At 40.7% G+C, this 19,726-nt stretch overlaps 2 protein-coding genes across 9 annotated transcripts in view; one reads left to right on the top strand and one right to left on the bottom strand.

Moving 5' to 3' along the window:
- Nucleotides 1-19,726, bottom strand: part of LOC147795459 (uncharacterized) — a 72,358-nt gene that overhangs the window by 17,270 nt on the left and 35,362 nt on the right. For 7 of the 8 annotated variants that reach the window (XM_087131874.1, XM_087131872.1, XM_087131876.1 and 4 more), the window contains one exon: nucleotides 12,704-12,894. The exons of the other annotated variant lie outside the window; for it this stretch is intronic. The gene's annotated coding sequence lies outside the window, so the exon portion shown is untranslated. The remainder of the gene's footprint in view (nucleotides 1-12,703; nucleotides 12,895-19,726) is intronic. 8 annotated transcript variants of the gene reach the window in all.
- The window catches only part of LOC147795460 (immunoglobulin superfamily member 22-like), a 32,979-nt gene that overhangs the window by 1,218 nt on the left and 12,035 nt on the right, over nucleotides 1-19,726 (top strand). The gene's annotated exons all lie outside the window — the stretch shown is intronic.

Here is a 19,726-nt window from a genome sequence, read left to right as displayed (position 1 = left end):
ATAAAAAAGAACCTAAGTGATTGATCTTTGCCCACAGCGCACGTGTTGAATGTAGGTGTACATTTGTTTTTGCAAAATAATTAAACATAAATCGTCTGCCACACTAAACATTCTAAGCCAGAGCCAGACCATACATGTACATGAATTGGTTTATTACTGATATCGTGGGTAAGGCCTGTGCTGTGGATATGCACACACAACCTTAAATCCCATGCACTATGTAACGCATGCACGTGGTGTTCTGACCACTGCTCATAATGAGACGGGCAGTCATACCGGAAGCGCCAAACGGACCCTTTGAGCTAGCCAGCCAGGGTCCCGGTTCTCAAATCTCAACTAATCAACTTCTCACTTGATAGGCGATCAAGCTGGTTCCATGTATGGACCCGAGCAATGGTACCCCTTAAAAGATAGCAAACGCATGGGCGTTCGGAGTACTGTATTTACATTTAGAAGATGCACCTGCTGTGGACGTGTGCTTCGCACCTTCCGTCACGTTTATTCATGTCCATGGCCATTTATAGGATTATCAAATGAATATATACATAAATGTTGAATGGAAAATAGTGAATGAGGAAGCAGTGCTGAGTTCTACATACAGTGTATATATTATAGATTTATTCCAACCACAACTGGTCTACAGTACGAAGAGGTAAAAGTAAAATTCTAAATACCCACTGTGGATAATCTTAAAGCCCATTAAAGACCAAAAGCAAGTCTGTTGTTCCGTTTGTGTGTGGCACCAGCATGACATGGCAGCAACAGATTTTTTAAAGTGTTTTATTAAACCTTATGTTTTCTTTATATCTTTTGGAGCCGGTTCCAACTCGGAATCGCAATTCTTAGCTGAAGCCGGAACCGGCTCTGAGAATTCTGGAACCGCCCTACGCTAATTTTCTGGTGTTACTTGGTTTTGTTCAACATCATCTGGACCTGGCTGTGGTGAGAATAGAGCTCTTTGCGTATTAACATTGGGTTGGTACCCCGGCTTCATGTTAGAGGTCGTGATCTGCAAGTTGTTGCGGCAACCTTCACATGTTCTGATTCAGAGATCCATGTCTGGGGGTACGAGGTACAAACTGGGTGATACAACAAAGTTCAAAGACGTTTTGGCATATTGTAACGAGTTTTGAAACTGATCGATCGATTGCTTGAGATCCAGAACCAAATTGAGAGATTCCACAATGTTTAACAAATTGTCGTTGCACATCTAATCCTTTAGCCGGGGCTAACATGCTGGTTTTGGTCTGTGCTTGCGCTCCTAACAACACGTAAACATAAGCACTGATAAATTCATTCACTGCAGTCAAGCCTGCGTTCGTCAAGTGAGTCGTTTTGGTATAAAATCTTGCCAAGCAAGTTTCCTATAGTCCGATCCAAGTCACTGTATAATGGCTTGGGTGTCCTGACCCTCTTGAACGATCGGGAATGCCAAATCCCATGTAAGTCACATTAAGATATTTCCCGTGTCCTCCCAAGTCACGTTTGTTGTAATTGCAACCGGGGACTGGTTTGCATCCATTTTCATAATAAAAAGTGGTGCCTAATCCATTTGTGGTGGTGTCGCGCGTCTATCTAAGCGATCAAGTCGAGTCAACATTAAACAATAAACACCCATTGTTAAACTTTCTAAGATTTTAGTTATTGTTCAAAGCGTCAAACACGTTATCTTTGGGGATGGCTATTTTGTAATCAAACAAGACCTTTCTAACCATGTAATACATGTGAAAATTAAACCAAGCTCAAATGTATGAGTTTGAGTCTTTGAGTACATCCCATCCGACACCGCAGGCCATAGTGGCACAATATACCCCAAAATTGAGTTGGTTGTGATAAAACGACATAGGATCGCCCTACCAACGGTGTACAAAGAAGTCCATTCTAACTCTAGGCAGTTTGTAAGAATCCATTAAATTGGGAAACTTGGCAAAAAAGGTGTTTTTTGTTCACTTTAATCACGAGTTCACTGTAGTTGATGTCCATGCTTGCTTATTTAATAAGGTGTTTATTAAGTTTGATTAATTTTATTTGTTTGGTGTTTTTAAAATTACACATCATGAGTCAGGTTCACACTTTTCACTTTACTGAAAATGAGCAGATGTTTAAATTGCAAGACTACATCGATAACTTGCAAGGTAAAAAAGTTGTTGGAATTAAGTTTCCACACTGGATATTTTATCATTATAAACTGTACCGAAATTGATTGGCAAACTCAAATAAATGGCAGACTGGCAAAATGGCGGCGTGAAAGGCGCAGAGATAATGAAGAAGAAACAGCAGAACCAAGCCCAGCAAACTGAGGAACTGATAGACAAGATGTTAATATAGAATTTACAGAGCCTATGGTACTTACAGTACCGTTGTCAGAATTAGAGGAAGGCAGTTCGAACTTGTTTTATGATGTAATAAGCGATTATATTTGAGCTTATGAGACAAGAAATCTAGAAGAATTTAGCGGTACCATTAGTCCAAAACTGGATGACTTCAACAGACAAAAAGAAAGAACGTAGAATAGACTTAGAGAATTATTAAAAGAAATGGAAATAGAAACCAGTGATCTAATAATTGATAGGCGGCAACAAAACGCATATCTACTGTATATGTAGTATTTTTATCTAGTGAAAAATCCGATAGTTATAGAGAAGCTCAACACATTGTGTTAAAGTTTATTCAAGAAGGATTTATACATGTAGAAGACAATTCAGACAAAGAACGAGAATAATTAGAAGTGCTCAATCTGAATCTAGAGATGATCTTTTAGTTATGGGATTTAATCGTTTACTCATGCGATGGCTACACTCCTGGGAAATATCTAGAGACTTTTGCAACCTAGAGAGCGTAGTGGCATCGTCATTCTTCTTAGAGATTACACTGTTCATTGGTTCAAATTTGTTTAAAATGCAATTTCGGGTGTAAGTTTTAAAGTTCAACGAGACACAAAATTGGTTGCAATTATGGTGACAGATTTAAATCTTAGATTGCGGTTGGGTAAAGAAGTCTCAAAACTGTTAAACCTGCCAAAAAGGTAGGCTAGCACCAAACGTTCTTTACAAAGGGAAAATGAATGTTAACCATTTCAATGAGCTTTGGATACACTGTCGCGAGTTAAACAACAGTTACAACTCCTTTAATGGTTGATCTTCAGACGTGTTATGCTCTGTTACAGACCTGAGCAAACCCCATAGGGTGCACAGCGTTAAACGAAGCAAGTTGGCAAAACCACTTAAAAACAGAAAAATAAAAATTTTCCATTTTCGGAGAGAAACGACAGGGGAGAGGTCATTACTAACAAAGGTGCTGGAATTTCGCACTATTAGTGATCGAGAATTTACCGAAAGGAAGTAATGGACTAGGAAATAATGCATATGTGTTGGTAATCTGCCTAGGTTGCAGGCGGTAGACTACATGTACATGTATGCTAGAAGAGCAGCAACATCAGCTAACAACCACAGAGGAACAGCTCACAAGAACCTCGCAAACAGCTCTTCAAAGTATTGCTGAACAATTTCAAGACTAAGACTGCATCACGGCCCAACAACTGTTTGGCTACTTCATATGACCAAACCAACCTCAAGCATGTCAAGAGGCATCCACACTGAATGTCTTAAACCAAACAGTCTAATTTCAAGGTAACCACATCTTCCAAATGAGATTGCCAAGCATTGTTGCTGTCTACATGTATATTGCTCTTATCTCTGGAATACAACCCACTATCCTCCACTTATATTCCTATCCACCTTCATCAAAACAAAGATAGCAAGAAAAAAATTCAATACAGAATCAAACTATTTCTCTGGTATATGCAAAGCCAAAACCAAGAAAACCAAATCCAATAAAAAAACATTTCTTAGAAGAACACAATTATTAAACCAACTCATCCAAAGTGACACTAATGCAAACCGAAAAAAAAAAATTGAAAGGTCTTAGCTCCATCCCCACTCCTGCTGAACCAAACTGCTCAATACTTTTGAATGATAAAAACACCTTCAATCAAAGACCAAGAATAGCACTCTTAATGGATATTCATAAACACCTCAGACAGTCTCCCTATTCAACAACATGCAACTTGACCTTGTATTAACATTTGATAATGCCTGATGGGAAGTGATAACGTCTGTTGTGTAAAACACGCTCTGGTACCTGGATACGAGAGAGTTTACTCCATCCTTATTAGTCATGAGTCTGCGTGTGATGCAACATGCAGAATGCACCACACGTGCGCGAAGTCTATTCACTTGTACAAGGTGATTCTATTGGACAGTTTTCTAAAGGAACATACCATAAAATGGATGGGGGTATTTGGGAAAATAAAAGTAAAGTTTTAGAACAAAATCATTGGAAATCCATCATACATGTATGTTGACTTCTTTTGACTCTCTGAATAAAAAGGTATTTATGAATGGGAATAAATATGTGCTTGGCTGGTCTTAAACGTTAGTTTGATATTTATTCCCTGAACAATGCTGAAAAAAACATCCTTTTAAACAATCTCCCACTTGGCATGCAAAATAAATCTCTGACATACCGGTAACACCGGATTGAGAAGAATATTGGGAAGCCACCAAATTTGAACTCATCCACTGACCCACGTTGGGCTATGACACTAACTAAAAACATGTTAAGGCAAGAACTAGCCCCCCAATTAACAAAAAAAAAGAAATTGAAAAAAAGGGACATCAAAGTCAAACCAAGTGATAAACAACAACACCAATTACACTGTACTACAAAAACTCAATCAAAAAACCACTCACTACTACATGTACCGGTACATCAAAGATTTTCTGGAACCCAATTCTCGACCGTAACTGTATCCATTTCAAAAAAGTATTTCCTTCAATGGCTCAACAGCATGCCCTGAAATATGTGACATCACCCTGCAAGACTTCTGAAACAAAATACTCCAAAAAGGCAGAAAAATTCTCACATGGTGGTGCTACACGTACAGAGACAATATACTGGTCATCTATAACCAATTTCTTGGCCAATTCCTAATTTTGTCACAAACATCAACAAGATCCATCCAACTTTGAAATTCACAAACGAAGCTCTCTGAGACATCTACCTACTATTTCAGAAATATTTCTGAAACCTCCATTCTTTACTTTCGGGAAAGTACTTTCATGAATTTACACAAATTGAACACATTTCAACTCCAGCAAAATTTTGCTGGAAGTCTTTCATCAGATTCACTTCGCTTTCACCTTTGCCTGAAGTATGCGCCTGCCTTAACTGAGGCCAAATGGCTGGACTCAAAATCCTAACCCCCTAGAGTGTATGTAAAATCATATAGAAATTGGAGGATTTGGGACTGTTTAAAACACTCAGTAAAATAAAATCTCCTTTACTGGTATAACAACCCATCAAAAGCATCACAATTATGTGAATTAGCATTAAGTCCTTCAAAATCATCCGTATGCAACTGATTAAGTGTTATCACTACTGGGCACAAAAGCATATTGTTCTTGACAAAGAATTTGAAAACTAATCTTCCGCTCGCATCACCCAATCACATCCAACAAACATTACTAGCTTTTGGTTATATATTCTTCTTACGCCTGCCCATTTCAGCCCCTTACCAGACCACTGGCCTAGACTAATTATTATTCAATCAGTAAACCTCACAAGTCACCAGACAGTGTCACTGAATGGGATAGTGTCATCCTCTTTACACATGACTCACACTTTTCTTAGTTTGAAGTTGATTGATACAATCATGAAGTTCTTCTTGTGTTATTGGGCTTTAAAAAAGGGAATCAGGAAAGTTGAGATATTTCATAGGGTCAGCAGTGTATCTTGGAAGCCAACTGTTGTCCATCGTTTTAAAACAATCATTAAAATGGTTTGCAATTGTCTGACAGGGCTGGTAGTATCAGAATTCTTTATGTGAACAATTGACTGGGTTAGGTATTTTCACATTTTCTGTTCAATATTTACTGATGAATGATTTCACAGGTATTTTTAGTATTGGTTGTTTCTTGCTCAAAAGATAAGATAATGTATTTTCTTGAAAGCTCTAATTAAATAATAATAATAATAATAACTGACATTTATAAAGTGCCCAATCCGTTAGGCTGCTCTTGGCGCTATACATCAAAATATAGATAAATAAATATAACCTACATGTACCATAATCAAAATCAATAATAAGAAACTAAAAATGCTTGTTTAAAAACGTGCGTCTTCAGCCCGGTCTTAACTCTCCACATTCCTAGACTCTCTAAGATGAACGTCAAGCTGGTTCCAGAGACGGGGACCAGCCACAGAAAACATCCTCTCGCCAGCAGAAGACAGCCTAGTTTTTGGAAGAGTAAGCCTAGGCGAGTCCAGTGCAGAATGAGTGAATCGACTAGAAATCCTAACATCAAGCAAATCACTTAAGTAACTTGAAGCACTGTCATGGAGACATTTAAAGATCATTAGACACACTTTAAAAATCACCCTATATTTTACTGGCAACCAATGTAATTGCATCAGCGCAGGAGTGATGTGGTCAAATTTCTTGCCATTAGTGAGTAACCTTGCTGCAGCATTCTGGACTCTCTGCAAAGAAGCAAGGGCTGACGCCGATAGACCTATTAAAACAGAGTTACAATAGTCAATGCGAGACGTAACAAGTGCATGAATAATATGCTCCGTGGCTGATTGACCCAAAAACGTTTAATTTTGCTTATATTGTACAGGTGATACATTGCAGAGCGAGAGATGTTCTTGATGAGGGATTGCATATTCATTTCGTTGTCAAAATCACACCCAGACTCTTGACTCTGTGATTACCAATATTCACAACAGTTCTAGGAATTTTGCTGAACGACAAATGTGATCCAATGATAAGCAGATCTGTCTTATCATCATTTAGCTTCAAAGAATTAATCGCCATCCAACATTTGATGTCGTCACAGCATTTTTCAAAACTGGCACTTGTTGCTGTATGCTACTAGCAGTTGGCTGAGCTGACAAATACAACTGAGTGTCATCTGCATAAAAATGACAACTCAGTCCATGATGCCTAATAACATCCCCTAATGGCAACATACATGTACACATTGAATAAAAGTGGTCCCAGTACAGAGCCCTGGGGGACACCATACTTAAGCCTATAGGTGTCACTCATGGTTCCCACATCCAATCCAATCCGACTATCAGGCGATAAAGACCAAATCTGAACTCTTTGTAAACGGTCTCTTAGGTAAGAAGAAAACCAATCAAAGGTATTTTGTGAGACTCCTACATGTGTCCTTAATCGATGAAGCAAAATGTCATGATCAAGCGTATCAAACACACCACTTAAATCATGAAATACCGGAATGGAGACTTTGCCCTCATCCATATTTTTCCAAATATCATTTTGAAAGCGGGCAAGAGCCGTTTCCGTTCCATGGGGGCGCTTATATGCCGATTGAAAAGGTTCATGTAACATAAACCTGGTCATATGATTAGTAAGTTGTTGCTCAACCACCTTCTCAAGAACCTTGGAGACAAATGGTAAATTGGCAACTGGCCGATACTTCTTAAGCAGCTTGGCTTGATCAGCCTTGAGGTTCCGAGATTTTGGAATGGGAGTAACAGTAGACATCTTAAAATCATTTGGAAAAACTGCAAGGTTAATAGAAGAATTAACGAGAGATGTGATTATTGGGCAAATTTCAGTCAGACAGCATTTTAAAAGTGCAGTCGGTATCAACTCAGCACCACAAGTTTTTGGAGGACACTTGCGTATGATTTGCTGGATCTGTGCACAAGTAGTGGAGCCTAAATTACGCTTACATCCTTCAGGAACAATTGGATCTTGAATACCAAAATCTCCTTGACTCACACTACTCATACGTCGTAAGTTGCTGATCTTATCTTGAAAGAAATTTGCGAATCAATTTGCCAATTTGACTTCGGACTTATGAGTAGGAAATGTAGGAACTGACTTGCGGCAAAACAAATTATCAATCACACAAAAAATCTGATGACAATTACCCTTGCTCTCCTGGATTAAGCTTTGATGATAATGCACTTTCGCATCCTTGATCATCTTTGCAATGTGATTACATTGCATTTTATACATCTCCCGGTCAACAGTGAGTCAAGTACATCGCCAGCGACACTCCACTTTTTAAGCTTAAATTTCTCCTTCCTAATGGTCTCAGTAAACCATGGTGTATTCGACCGTACAGTAAAAACCTTTGATTGAAGAGAAGCATGCTTGTCAAGAACCAACCTTAATTCCAAATTGTAAAAAGCTGTGAATACGTTGGGGTCGGGTAATGAAGTTTCGTCCAAATACTTTGAAAATGCAGAACAAAGAATGGCTCAACAAAAATGTTCACAGTCTATGTTTTTAAGCCTCCTAAATGCCACAGATCTCTGCGGTCTCACAGGCTTACTGATTTCTAAAGGAAAGAACACATTATCAGTGAATGATCAGAAATAGCAGGATCAAAACATCTACTGATTTGATAATGTCCATAGATGGACGAGTAATAACAAGATCCAAAACATGACCTTTAATATGGGTGGGGGATACTACATGTTGAATCAAATTGGAAGACTCGAGAAAATTCATAAAACAAATCCTATCATTTGCTTGAGGCTGATCCATGTGAATATTAAAGTCTCCAACTATCACAAAATCAGATGATTTTGACATGAACTGTTCAAAGACTTGAGAAAAATCAGATAAGAAGGTAGTGATTGCTACATTTGGAGCCAATAAACAACCATCAACAAGAAACGTTTATCATGACAGTCGACATCGACCACAATGTGCTCAAAAGATGATCCAGCTGCAGTAGATGGAGTGGTATGTATTCTCATTCCGGACTCATACAATACTCCTACACCACCACCAGCTCTACCTTGACGAAATTTATAGAGAAACTGGTAATCACCAGATGTTAACTGTGACACCGTAGTAATGTCTCCTTCTTTAATCCATGTCTCAGTAACAGCAAGCACATCAATGTCTTGATCAGCCAGCAATTGAAGAATGCCTGTTGTTTTGTTACATACAGATCTCGTATTCAAACTACAAACCCCCAAGTTTCTTCTGGATGGAGTGCAACTCGAAGATGACACCAGTTTAATGGAAATTAAATTACCTGTCTGGGGTGGTCGGCAATATGACAAATGCCATGAATGGAATTGCCTAGGTATTACAATAACCAGATTTACAATAGTTCATTTGTTTTTATATCTGTTTATTTAAGTTAATTGATCTGGGTTTCAAAGATATAGTTTATAAAGTCTAAATCTCTTTCTTATAGATTTTAGTAGGCTTTTAGTAATCCAGGGATTTTTAGGTAGTTTATTATTATGTCTACACTTTGCACAAGGCATGCATTAATCAGTGAGATGAGTTTACTTAATTGGAAATGTAAGTGCTTCCCTGAAAGGCAAAGGGCTCAATGTGTATTCTAGGCTAAGTTCAGATGAGTCAGCCAAATACAAAATGCACAAGGAGGTGTTACTCAAGCAATGCCACCTGAATGAGCATGCCTTTAGAGAGAAATTTCGGTTGGCAAAACCTGAGAAAGACGAAAGTGAGCCACAGTTTGCAGTCCATCTTGATAACCTGCTGATGCGTTGGGTTGCTATGGCCCAAATACATTTGTACCTAAGACATAGAGGGAATGACGGTCTGAAAGATTTAATCTTGCAGGAACAAATCATGAATTGATGCAGAGACCATTTACATGTAGCTCTTTTCCTTTAAGTGCATAAACTGACTAATGTTATGGAAATGGCCCAATTTGCAGAGCAGCATACGGATGCTCACGGCAGCTTTGCTCCCTTTATTGTGGACAGCAAACTGTGTGGCCAACATTCAAATACATGTACATGTAGGTGGTTCCTACATGTACAGTAGATCAGAAGCAGACGCATAGTGCGTCATTTGCCAAATTGTTCAAACCTACCACCAATGCCAACACACCATGAGATGTACATGTACATGTATCATCTGGTAAGTGTTTTGTATGTGGCAAACCGGGTCACATAGCGCGTAACTGCTGCAGTAAGTTTAAAGAAATTGAGAAAGTCGCTATAACGTGATAGCTTCAGCAATTACTGGCCTTTTTGAGGCTGAATGTGACATGGAGCAAAACACACAGTTAGCCACGAAATCTAGAGACAGTCTACCTAGTGCAATGGAAACTGAAGCTTATATATCCACCTTGCCTGATTTCACCCCGCTCAGTGAATGTTGTACGCAAGATGGTTACGCCACATTGACGTGCGGATACGGATTCCCCGTAATGAGCGCGGCGTGTAAAAACTCGGATTGTTCTACAATGCCAGTCACAGACGGATTGGGTTAATGACATAAAATTTAAAGTTCTACGCAACAGTGGCTGTATAGCTCAGTAGTCATAAAATATGACCTTGTTTCCGGTGAACAGCTCACTGGTGCTGAAAAGTCGTGTACTCTTGTCGATGAAACTGTTTGCGATCTCCACTCGCAAGAATTAAATTAGACTCGCCCTATTTCGTTGGCTGGAATGACGCGCTTGGCATGAGACAGTGTACAACGTCATATTAGGTAACGTAACAGGCGTCAGATCACCGAATAATCCTGACCTGCTCTGGCAATGTTGTGTCTCTTCAAACACTCAATTTGGAGATAGACCACAGGCGCGTTGATACTATGTGATGTGCAGTAATGACACGAACACAACGAGCTGTGCAGGATAGACCACTAAGAAAACTTAAGGTACCTGAAAGTATTCCAAACATCTCGAAATCTGAAATTATGAGCGAACATGCTAATGATCCGTCGTTGGCCCATATAAGAGAAATTGCAGAGAAGGGCAATCAGAAATGCAACAAATACGGATCAACTTCCACTTTCTACTGGCTTGACGGTGTGTTGTATAGGAAGTTCGAATCACCCACTCTCCAATATGGAAACGCGTGTCCTCATCAACTTGTAGTTCCTATTAAATACCGAGTCAATGTAATTAACTTTGTAGCTCACGAAACCATCCTGGGTAGACACCAAGGAGCAAGGAAAACGTGTGATAAGGTTATGAGCGAATTCTTTTGGCCAGGGTGTCAGGCAGATACATGTATCACCCCTTATAGATATGGCATTTAAACGTGTGGCTGTGGACATTACAGGCCCCCTTCATCCCAAGTCTGACAGAGGCCATCGTTTCATATTGACCCTGATTGATTACCCAGCATCCAGAAGCCGTTGCTCTACCTACCAGTAGTATTGAAACTACCAGGGTAGTATAGTACATGTACATGCCATGATCGATGTATTCACATTAGTCGGCTTCCCAACTGAAACCCTTTCCGATCAGGGATGACAGTTTACATCAGATCTCATGAAAGAAACGAGTAGGCTCTTGTCGATAAAACAGATGACCACTACTCCATACCACCCTTCGTGCAACAGTTTGGTTGAATGCGTGAACTTAAACTAATGTTGAAACGGCTTCACGCAGAAAAGCTGCGCGATTGGGATCGCTATCCTGGACCTCTCCTCTTTGCATATAATGAAACCCCTCACTCAAGCTTGAAATTTGCACCCTTCAAAGTACTTTACAGTCGCACAGTCCATAGTCCGATAGCTATCTTACGCGAACTTTGGACGGCTAATGTTGAAAGTCCAGAAGTTAAAACTACACACCAACATGTTCTCGATCTCTGCGAGCGTCTAGAAAAGACGTGGGAAATTGAACAGCAGAATTTGCAAACGTTGATAGATATTAACAAACACTACTACAATGCAAAAAGTTGAGCCCAAAGTTTCAGTGGCGGTGGCCTCGTATTACTACTCCTACATACTGACCAAAACAAACTATTACTATGGTTATAGGTCCTTTCCCTGTACTAGCCAAAGTCAGAAACATTGATTACCGTACAGATCTTGGCGACGGTACAGTCAAGACCTTCCATGCCAACATGCTGAAGTGGTACATGTACATGTATGTGATAAGGTTAGTTGAGCATGAAAAAAAATGAAAAACAAATGAATGAAAACGTACTTGAACCCGTATGTGTGGGTGTCACTGAAACCGAACAGAAGCCATGAGAGTAGGAACCAAATGCCGAAACGAAGACGGCCAATGAAGATATTATTATGATGTCACCATTAGAAGCTTAAGAAACAGTAGATGATATCAAAATAACTGCCGAGACAGTAGGCCAAAAAAAGAAAAAAAACAAGTTCAGCGTTTGTTTTTTCCTCTACAGCCAATAGAAAGTGCTATACACACAACTCAAGGTACATGTACAGGTACACGTACATACAATGTACGTGTACATGTATGTACATGTGCATTGATACTCCATTGGACCCTTTCGCTGTATTTCTCCTTAAAGTACGGTTACAATATTGAGTTTGGAACAATTCAAGAAAAAACACTGACATTAGACATTGTTATTCTAACATGAAACTAAACCTGAAACCAACCAATATGAAATGAAATTTGACATCCACAGTCATACATGTACATGCAAACTGGTACTTATTTAGAGTCAGGATTTGAAAAGTGGTGAATATAAAGTTGAAAAATAGTTGAATATTTTCCAAATTGAAAAGAAACTAATTCATTTGGCTTCCTTTTGGTCAGATATAAGTACATGTACATGGTGTGAATTTGAATTCAGTGAGTATGCAACAAATAAACATGGCTGTGCACATGCACATGTATTACAGCGACATAAAACTTTCTTGAGACAAGACGAAAATGGCCTGATAGAAACTCACCTCTTTACTGCCTTAATGAATTTCCTGCTCCGTCGGTCAACTGTTCATCAGCACACCCCATCAACCTGAATGGTTTCCTTTAGTTACCACCAGATGAGTGACAAAGTGGAATGGCTGGGCGTGGTCTATCTGCTGGCTCCGTCCCAAGACAGCACAATGGTGTCAGTAGACCAGCGTTCTCACCGCAGTGCCTGAAAAGAAACAAAAGAAAAAACAACTTTAATCAACTGATTGTGGATGATTTCCACACACATGTACACGTACCCTGATTCATGTGGCTGATTCCAGCATGTACAGTTGGGCCATGGTTACAGAGTATGAGGAGCATCAACTGGCTGCACACCAAGATGATGACAAGATTACCCTTGCAGAAAATCAAGCCGCCAGAAAGATTAAGCAGAAGAGAGCAGCAGTTAAGCAGGCTAAGAGGTTAAGAGCTCTTAAGAACGTTGGGTAATGATAAGGCCCAGGGATCTTGGGACAGTAGTCAGTCTAGGAAGAGTTCCACATGGAAAGAACGCAAAGCAGTTGACTCAGTTCTCAAGTCGTTTGTGTGTAAACTGTCCAACTGCTGGACTACGTGGTTTACAGATAACCAAGCAGTTGTGGGAATAGCAGCACATGGAAGTATGAACCCTGAACTTCAGGAGATAGGCCTCAGCATTTTGGAGTACTAATATTCGCATAGATATGGAGTGGATTTCAAGGTCCCCAAGCCAAAAAGCTGATATGCTAAGTAGGCAAACGGATCAGGACAACTGGGGTATATCTGATCAAGTACTGTATTCTCATTTTTTGTGGAGGCCTCATAGAGTAGACAGGTTTGCCACAATAAAAAAGTCGCAAGGTTTAATTCTAGATACCATAATCCAGGTTGTGAAACAGTAGATGCTTTCACTGTAGACTGGAAAAAAGAAAACAATTGGAATGTACCCCCAATTGCCTTGACACCCAGAGTTATCAAGCGCATGGAAAGTACCAAGGCAGTTGGTGCTTTGATTAACCCATGCTGGTTTTGGCACCATACTGGCCAATCTTATTCCCAGATGGTTATAATCTCCGGAAACCAGTACAACTAGCATATGAAATTCCTAGAAACTGGCAGATATTTGTTCCCAGAAGACGTGGCAATGTTAAGTTTACAGAGAAATTACTCAAAGTGAAATACTTGCATTAGGGTTAGATTTCTCATGTCTAAATTAGAAATAGTAATAATGACAGTTTTGTAGTCTCTGTGCAGATCATGACAGTTTTGTTGTCTCTGTGCGGATCATGACAGTTTTGTTGTCTCTGTGCAGATCATGACAGTTTTGTTGTCTCTGTGCAGATCATGACAGTTTAGTTGTCTCTGTGCGGATCATGACAGTTTTGTTGTCTCTGTGCAGATCATGACAGTTTAGTTGTCTCTGTGCGGATCATGACAGTTTTGTTGTCTCTGTGCAGATCATGACAGTTTTGTTGTCTCTGTGCAGATCATGACAGTTTTGTTGTCTCTGTGCAGATCATGACAGTTTTGTTGTCTCTGTGCAGATCATGACAGTTTAGTTGTCTCTGTGCAGATCATGACAGTTTTGTTGTCTCTGTGTAGATCATGACAGTTTTGTGGTCTCTGTGCAGATCATGACAGTTTTGTTGTCTCTATGCAGATCATATTCAGCAATGATATTTGGGCTTCAAGTATGGAAGAGGAATCACCAGAATGGAGGCATTCAGCAGCTCAGCTTCTGAGTGTAATGCTGGACTTACATGTAAGGGAGGAAAGGGAAGCTGTACTTGGGAGCTTTCTTACAGTGGTCAGATTGGGCTAGGGGAATAGAAAAAGCACATACATGCAGACCCCTTTGATTATTTAACTCATTTAAGTAAAAAGTGTAATTCCCCAGCACCAATTATTAAGGAGGTAACATCCATATCTTGGGCACACAAAATGGCTGGAATTGACGATCCCACGGTCTTTTCACTAGTAAAGTTTACTCTAGAAGGTCTAGAAAAGGCTGGTACCTAGCTTCAGTTCTGAAGGAATGATAGATTCTTACTTGTATTATGCAAACAAAGAGGCAGATCTTATGACCTTGAGATCAGTTACAATGTGTCTTTCGTTATACACAGGATTTTTTTCCGATTTAGTGAACTGGTTCATGTCAAGCTTTCTCACGTTTCTGTGGTGGTCAGACTTTGTTAACTCTAGGAGTCTCTCAGATTTCCACACCACACACTTTCGCACAAACCTTGAGTGTTCCTACTCGTTCAACACAGTCCCGACATAATATTTAAATCGTTGCATTTTCTGTGTAAAGTGGCCCCAGCGGTTGTTCATGGTCATAATCATAAATTAACCATATCCTCATCAATATTAGTCTGCAACAATGGGTTCTAGTCCATTAGTTTGTACCAGACATGAAGGTATTCTTGTACGCTACACTTATGCGACATACTTCGCTGTGGCGTACATGACAATTTACTTTTCTCTGGCAGGAGTTTGCTCTGTCAGAACGTAAGTTCAATTTTGTCATAAACGTTTTGCAATGTTTATCGTTCATTTACCGTTACGCACATTTCTGGCTTGTTCGCATTGACAGATTTGTCTCGTAGTACGTGTGGGCCAAGTGTGAGCTCCAAGTCAGTTCAAAAATTTGTCATTTGAACTGGATTCGTTAGTTGCATTTTCATGAAGGTTTTGTGGAAAGTTTGACCATGCACAAAGCATAACGACTGTTTTATGTTTGGATTCAATGACTATTACATATACTGAATTGTTTCATTGTCTGGTCTTTACACAGCTGAACTCTGTTGAGAGAGCAGGTTGCACAGGGCCCTTTTATCCTTTAGCCTGTCCTTTAATATTTCCAATAGGTCACTTGGGAGACATTTTGTGGTAAATTTTTCAACATTAGGGAGACATTGAAATGTCTCCCTAATGCTCCAACTACTAAAAGGAGGAAATTTTTTACGGTCCACATTTTGAGAGATGATAGATTAGGGTCTGAAAGGGAAACATGCAAAGTTTGGTTAAGATCGGATGAGGGAATATTGAATTATGGGACGGTAAAGTTTGAAAATTTTGTTCACGTTCCTATGGGAATGTCTCCCAAGTGACCAATTATCCTTTTATCCTTGAATTATCCCTTTGCCCACTGGCTCTGCCATATCTTATGACTTACCTTTTTATTTTTGTAATGATCACACCATAAGCTTTTTTTCATTACAGGTCAATCAATCCATATCACTGTCAACTCTATTTATTAGTATCCGCAATAGTGTAAATTTTCTCAATCTCAATATTGGGACAGTCCCAAATTTCTCAACTTGATTTCAAATAGAAATAAATCAACTCTAATATACAGTGAGAATAAGTTTTTGTGCCAGTTATTGATCTTTATTTGGAGTATTTTAATTGCTGAAGCGATCAATACCTAGCTTAAAACTTAAGCGTACCCAACCACCGCAGGGTATCCCCACCCAAGTATGAACATGGCATTTCTTTTATTTTTGAGGGTTTCACAGTGCTCATTCTGTCAAGCACAACTGACCAGTATTGAGAGGGTAGACAAGTAGTCATAAATAAGACAGATTCTAGGTATAGTCCAGTAGAGTTGTTCCAGAAATATTTATCTGCAGCTGAAGTTTCTGAATCAGACGCCTTTATTTTTCATTTTTTTTTTCAGTCAAAAGTTAAAGGTGGGTACAAATTGAGGGGTATTAATCAGCCACACTCAGATTCAAGTGTAAGGGAAGTTATCCTTGAGGTTTTAGCCCTGTGTTTGTTGCAGATATGAAGAGTTTTGGCTTGCATTGCCTCAAATCCAGGGGAGCAACCACTGCTGCCCAAGCGGAAGTGCCAGACGGATTGTTTACAAGGCACGGTGGATGGAAATCGGAGTTGGTAAAGGACGGGTACGTTGAGGATCTTTTGGAAGATTTGTTACCGATCTCTAAAGCTGTTGGTTTGTAGAGGTAATTCTTTTGCATGAGGACAGCCCTGTCTTGGGTGTACAGTAGCTACAGTAAATTCCGACTAAGTCGGCATCGCGTAACTCGTCATATCGTCTAAGTCATTTCGGCATGTTTTTCTAAGTCCCTTCTCCACAAAACCACAGAAATTCTTTTGTGTATGTCAAAATTTGTGCTTCGCTATCAGTTTCCTTCGCCGCGGTTGCCAAGAAGTGTCAAGTAACAAGTCCCACTGATGTCTGTTTATTAGCAGCACAGGCCGTGGTTCATAATCGGCCAGCATGAGTACATCAATACCAGTAGCCCCTCAAGTGCTACATGCATGCACTCTGTCCATTTTGGGGGTCGCCTTATTGAACAGAGTCTGGTTCCCTGCCCAAAGATTGCCTGATTGTAAGACAGCAAAATGGCGACTTACAGCACAAGTCAGCCTTTGTGTAAGTAGTCATAATTTCTTGAGTCCCAAGAGTGCTGACTTAGCCGGAATTTACTGTATATTGCATGGAGCAGAGCTACGTTTCTCATTCTTAAATCAGGGTGAGTTTTTCGTAGTAGCCAGTGAGTGTCAGTGCCACTCAATGCAAAGATAAGGAAGTACATGTAATCTCATAAATGTATTGTTCAGGTACCAGAATATTGGTATTGTCCCAGAGAAGTTGAGAGGACACGGAAACACGGATCTCGGGTATGCTTCAGCCCTTTCTCGCCGAGCGTTTATTGCAGCCACAACTTGAGATAACAAATGCAAAATGTTATAGATTAAAAGATATTGCCATGGGGCCCCAGATTCACTTTAAAATCATACATTTATGTAAAGGCAACAATATAGTTATTAGTTAAGTACACAGTGCTAACAACATAGCACCTCTATCACAAAAGAACTTCTCTGTAGCGTCATGGGCAAGAGATCCTGAATTTAATAATGCATAAGTAACGGGCATGAAACGCCGGATTTTGTGATGCATGAGTAACGGGCAGGGGATACCGAACCTTTAACTGGTGGCCAGTAACAGAGAGACTGTGTGTGCGGCAAGTCGCCACTGGTAAGTTTGCCCCCACCCCAACCCCCCCAAAGGTACAGGGGAGAAGCCACCCCGCGATTGGGGCTTTTAGGCCCAAAACAGGACGTGACTCATGCCAAACAAGTTCCAACTTTGTTCTCGAGCCAGCTACACCCCCCCCACTTACATGGATATAACACCATACAAACATACGCATATATACATGTATTATACAAAGGCTAGGGCTTGGAAATGGGGGGACGATGGAGGATGGCCCAGGGTTGTGTTTGAAGAAAGTTTTAGCAGCGACTAAGTTCTGGCCGAACAATTTGTTGCCTAGCTGGGAGAGATGTAAGCCATCCCGCCAGAAGATGCAATGTTGGCTAGGGTTTATGCTGTCAGAGTGAACTAAGGCAGGGTCATTCCCTGGGTGTCTACACAGCCTATGGGCATATTTATTAAGGGCATTGACATTTCTCTGGCCAACTCCAGAGCGCTCCAGGCCATAGTAAAAAAGGTGCAACGGAATATCTGACCATATGATGGTAGTGTTAGGGAGCAAATGGTGAATGCCTTTGAGGCCCTCCTCCAGCCTCTCCCAGATCTCTTTCACCGGAGTGGTGAAGAGGTCATTAGTCCCAATGTGGACCACCAATACATCAGGTGCAGGTGTGTGTTGAAGCTGGGCTTTGACATACATGTATGGAAGTAGTGAGGATATTCTGGCTCCCCGGGTGCCCAGCCATGTGAGGATTCCGCGAGAAGGTATGTGACCCATGTGTTCTGCTGCCCGGTAGACAATACTGTCCCCAAACCCAAACAAAAAACAAAACCAAAGGAACAGAGGAGCAGACGTCCTACTCAGAGGAGTATCAGTGAGTGTGGGGGTTAGGGTTAGGGTTTTCCACCACCCCAGGGTCTTAGTCTGTGACAACAGGATGCCATTCATGGCTGCAGCAGCAGCTGTGCCAATGCGGAAGCTGTGGGCGCTAAACCCTGGGCCCTGGTTTGACTGGATGGCAGAGGCTTCCTGCGGCCCGCTTGGTCCTCCTGATGCTTCCTTTTCTTTCCTCGGCCTCCCATGTTGACACAGCCGTGGAGGTGTCAAATTCCTCCCCCACATTTAGTGTGGAACGGATCGGAACCGGTAGGGAGTGTACCACTGTCAAGATAATTTTCATACGAAACTTCTTTGGACGTATGAATTTGTTCAATGACTTCAGGTTGATGATAGGACGCCAGTTGTCTCTTCCCTTCTTGGGTGTGAGGAAGAATGTTGAAACAACTTACCCCACTCCCAGCTGGTCGGGTTGAACATGAACAATAGCCCATTGTTGAAGAAGGGAATTTATCTCTGACTCCAGTGCCACGCATTGGTCCTTGTTGTGGGGAACAGGGGTCGGACGTAGTATCGCCTTGGATGGTGGGGTGCTTGTCAACTCGAGAGAATATCCAAGGGGGAGAGTTGAAAGGACCCAGCTGTCCGAGGTGATGTTTTTCCAGAGCCCCGTGAACAGTAGAAGGTGGCTGCCGACAGCGAACAATAATAGGTGCCTGGGAAAATTTGCATATGTAGTGACTGTTTGGGTAGGTAGAGCGCAGTAGACTGGCAGACATAACAGGTACAAACCAGCACGCGATTTTCGACTTCTAACTGTATACCCTCGGCGATGAAGGAGAAGTGTGACGTCAGCCAGCGTGACGTGCGCAGCGTCTGATTGGTTGGGGTAGCTGCCACTGCTGGGAATGAGCCAAATGCTGCGCGCGTAGTACATTGCAGGTCAGCTGTTTCCTTTGTGGAATTTGCTCACTTTGGAAAGGGTTACAGTTTGCGACAATGATCTAAGCTTCATAACTGCCTTTCGTGTTATTGAGTTCAGCTGGGAAAGACCTATAGCGGATCAATGGACATAATTGTTTGAAAATGTCATTACTTTTCCATGGACGACTGGAATTACTGGTGTAATAATTTTGACGCGGAGCCCATAAATGGATCAACACTCACATTCCTTGATCAAGATCGAAAACGACGCAAAAAAAAGGTTGAAACTGTTTGACACTTTGAGAATCA

The sequence above is a fragment of the Acanthaster planci genome, unplaced genomic scaffold, assembly GCF_054643075.1.
Source record: "Acanthaster planci isolate LZ-2023a unplaced genomic scaffold, COTS_SCS Contig23, whole genome shotgun sequence".
NCBI lineage: Eukaryota > Metazoa > Echinodermata > Asteroidea > Valvatida > Acanthasteridae > Acanthaster > Acanthaster planci.
Note: the sequence above shows the minus strand (reverse complement) of the source record. Positions and strands in the feature narration are given on the sequence as shown.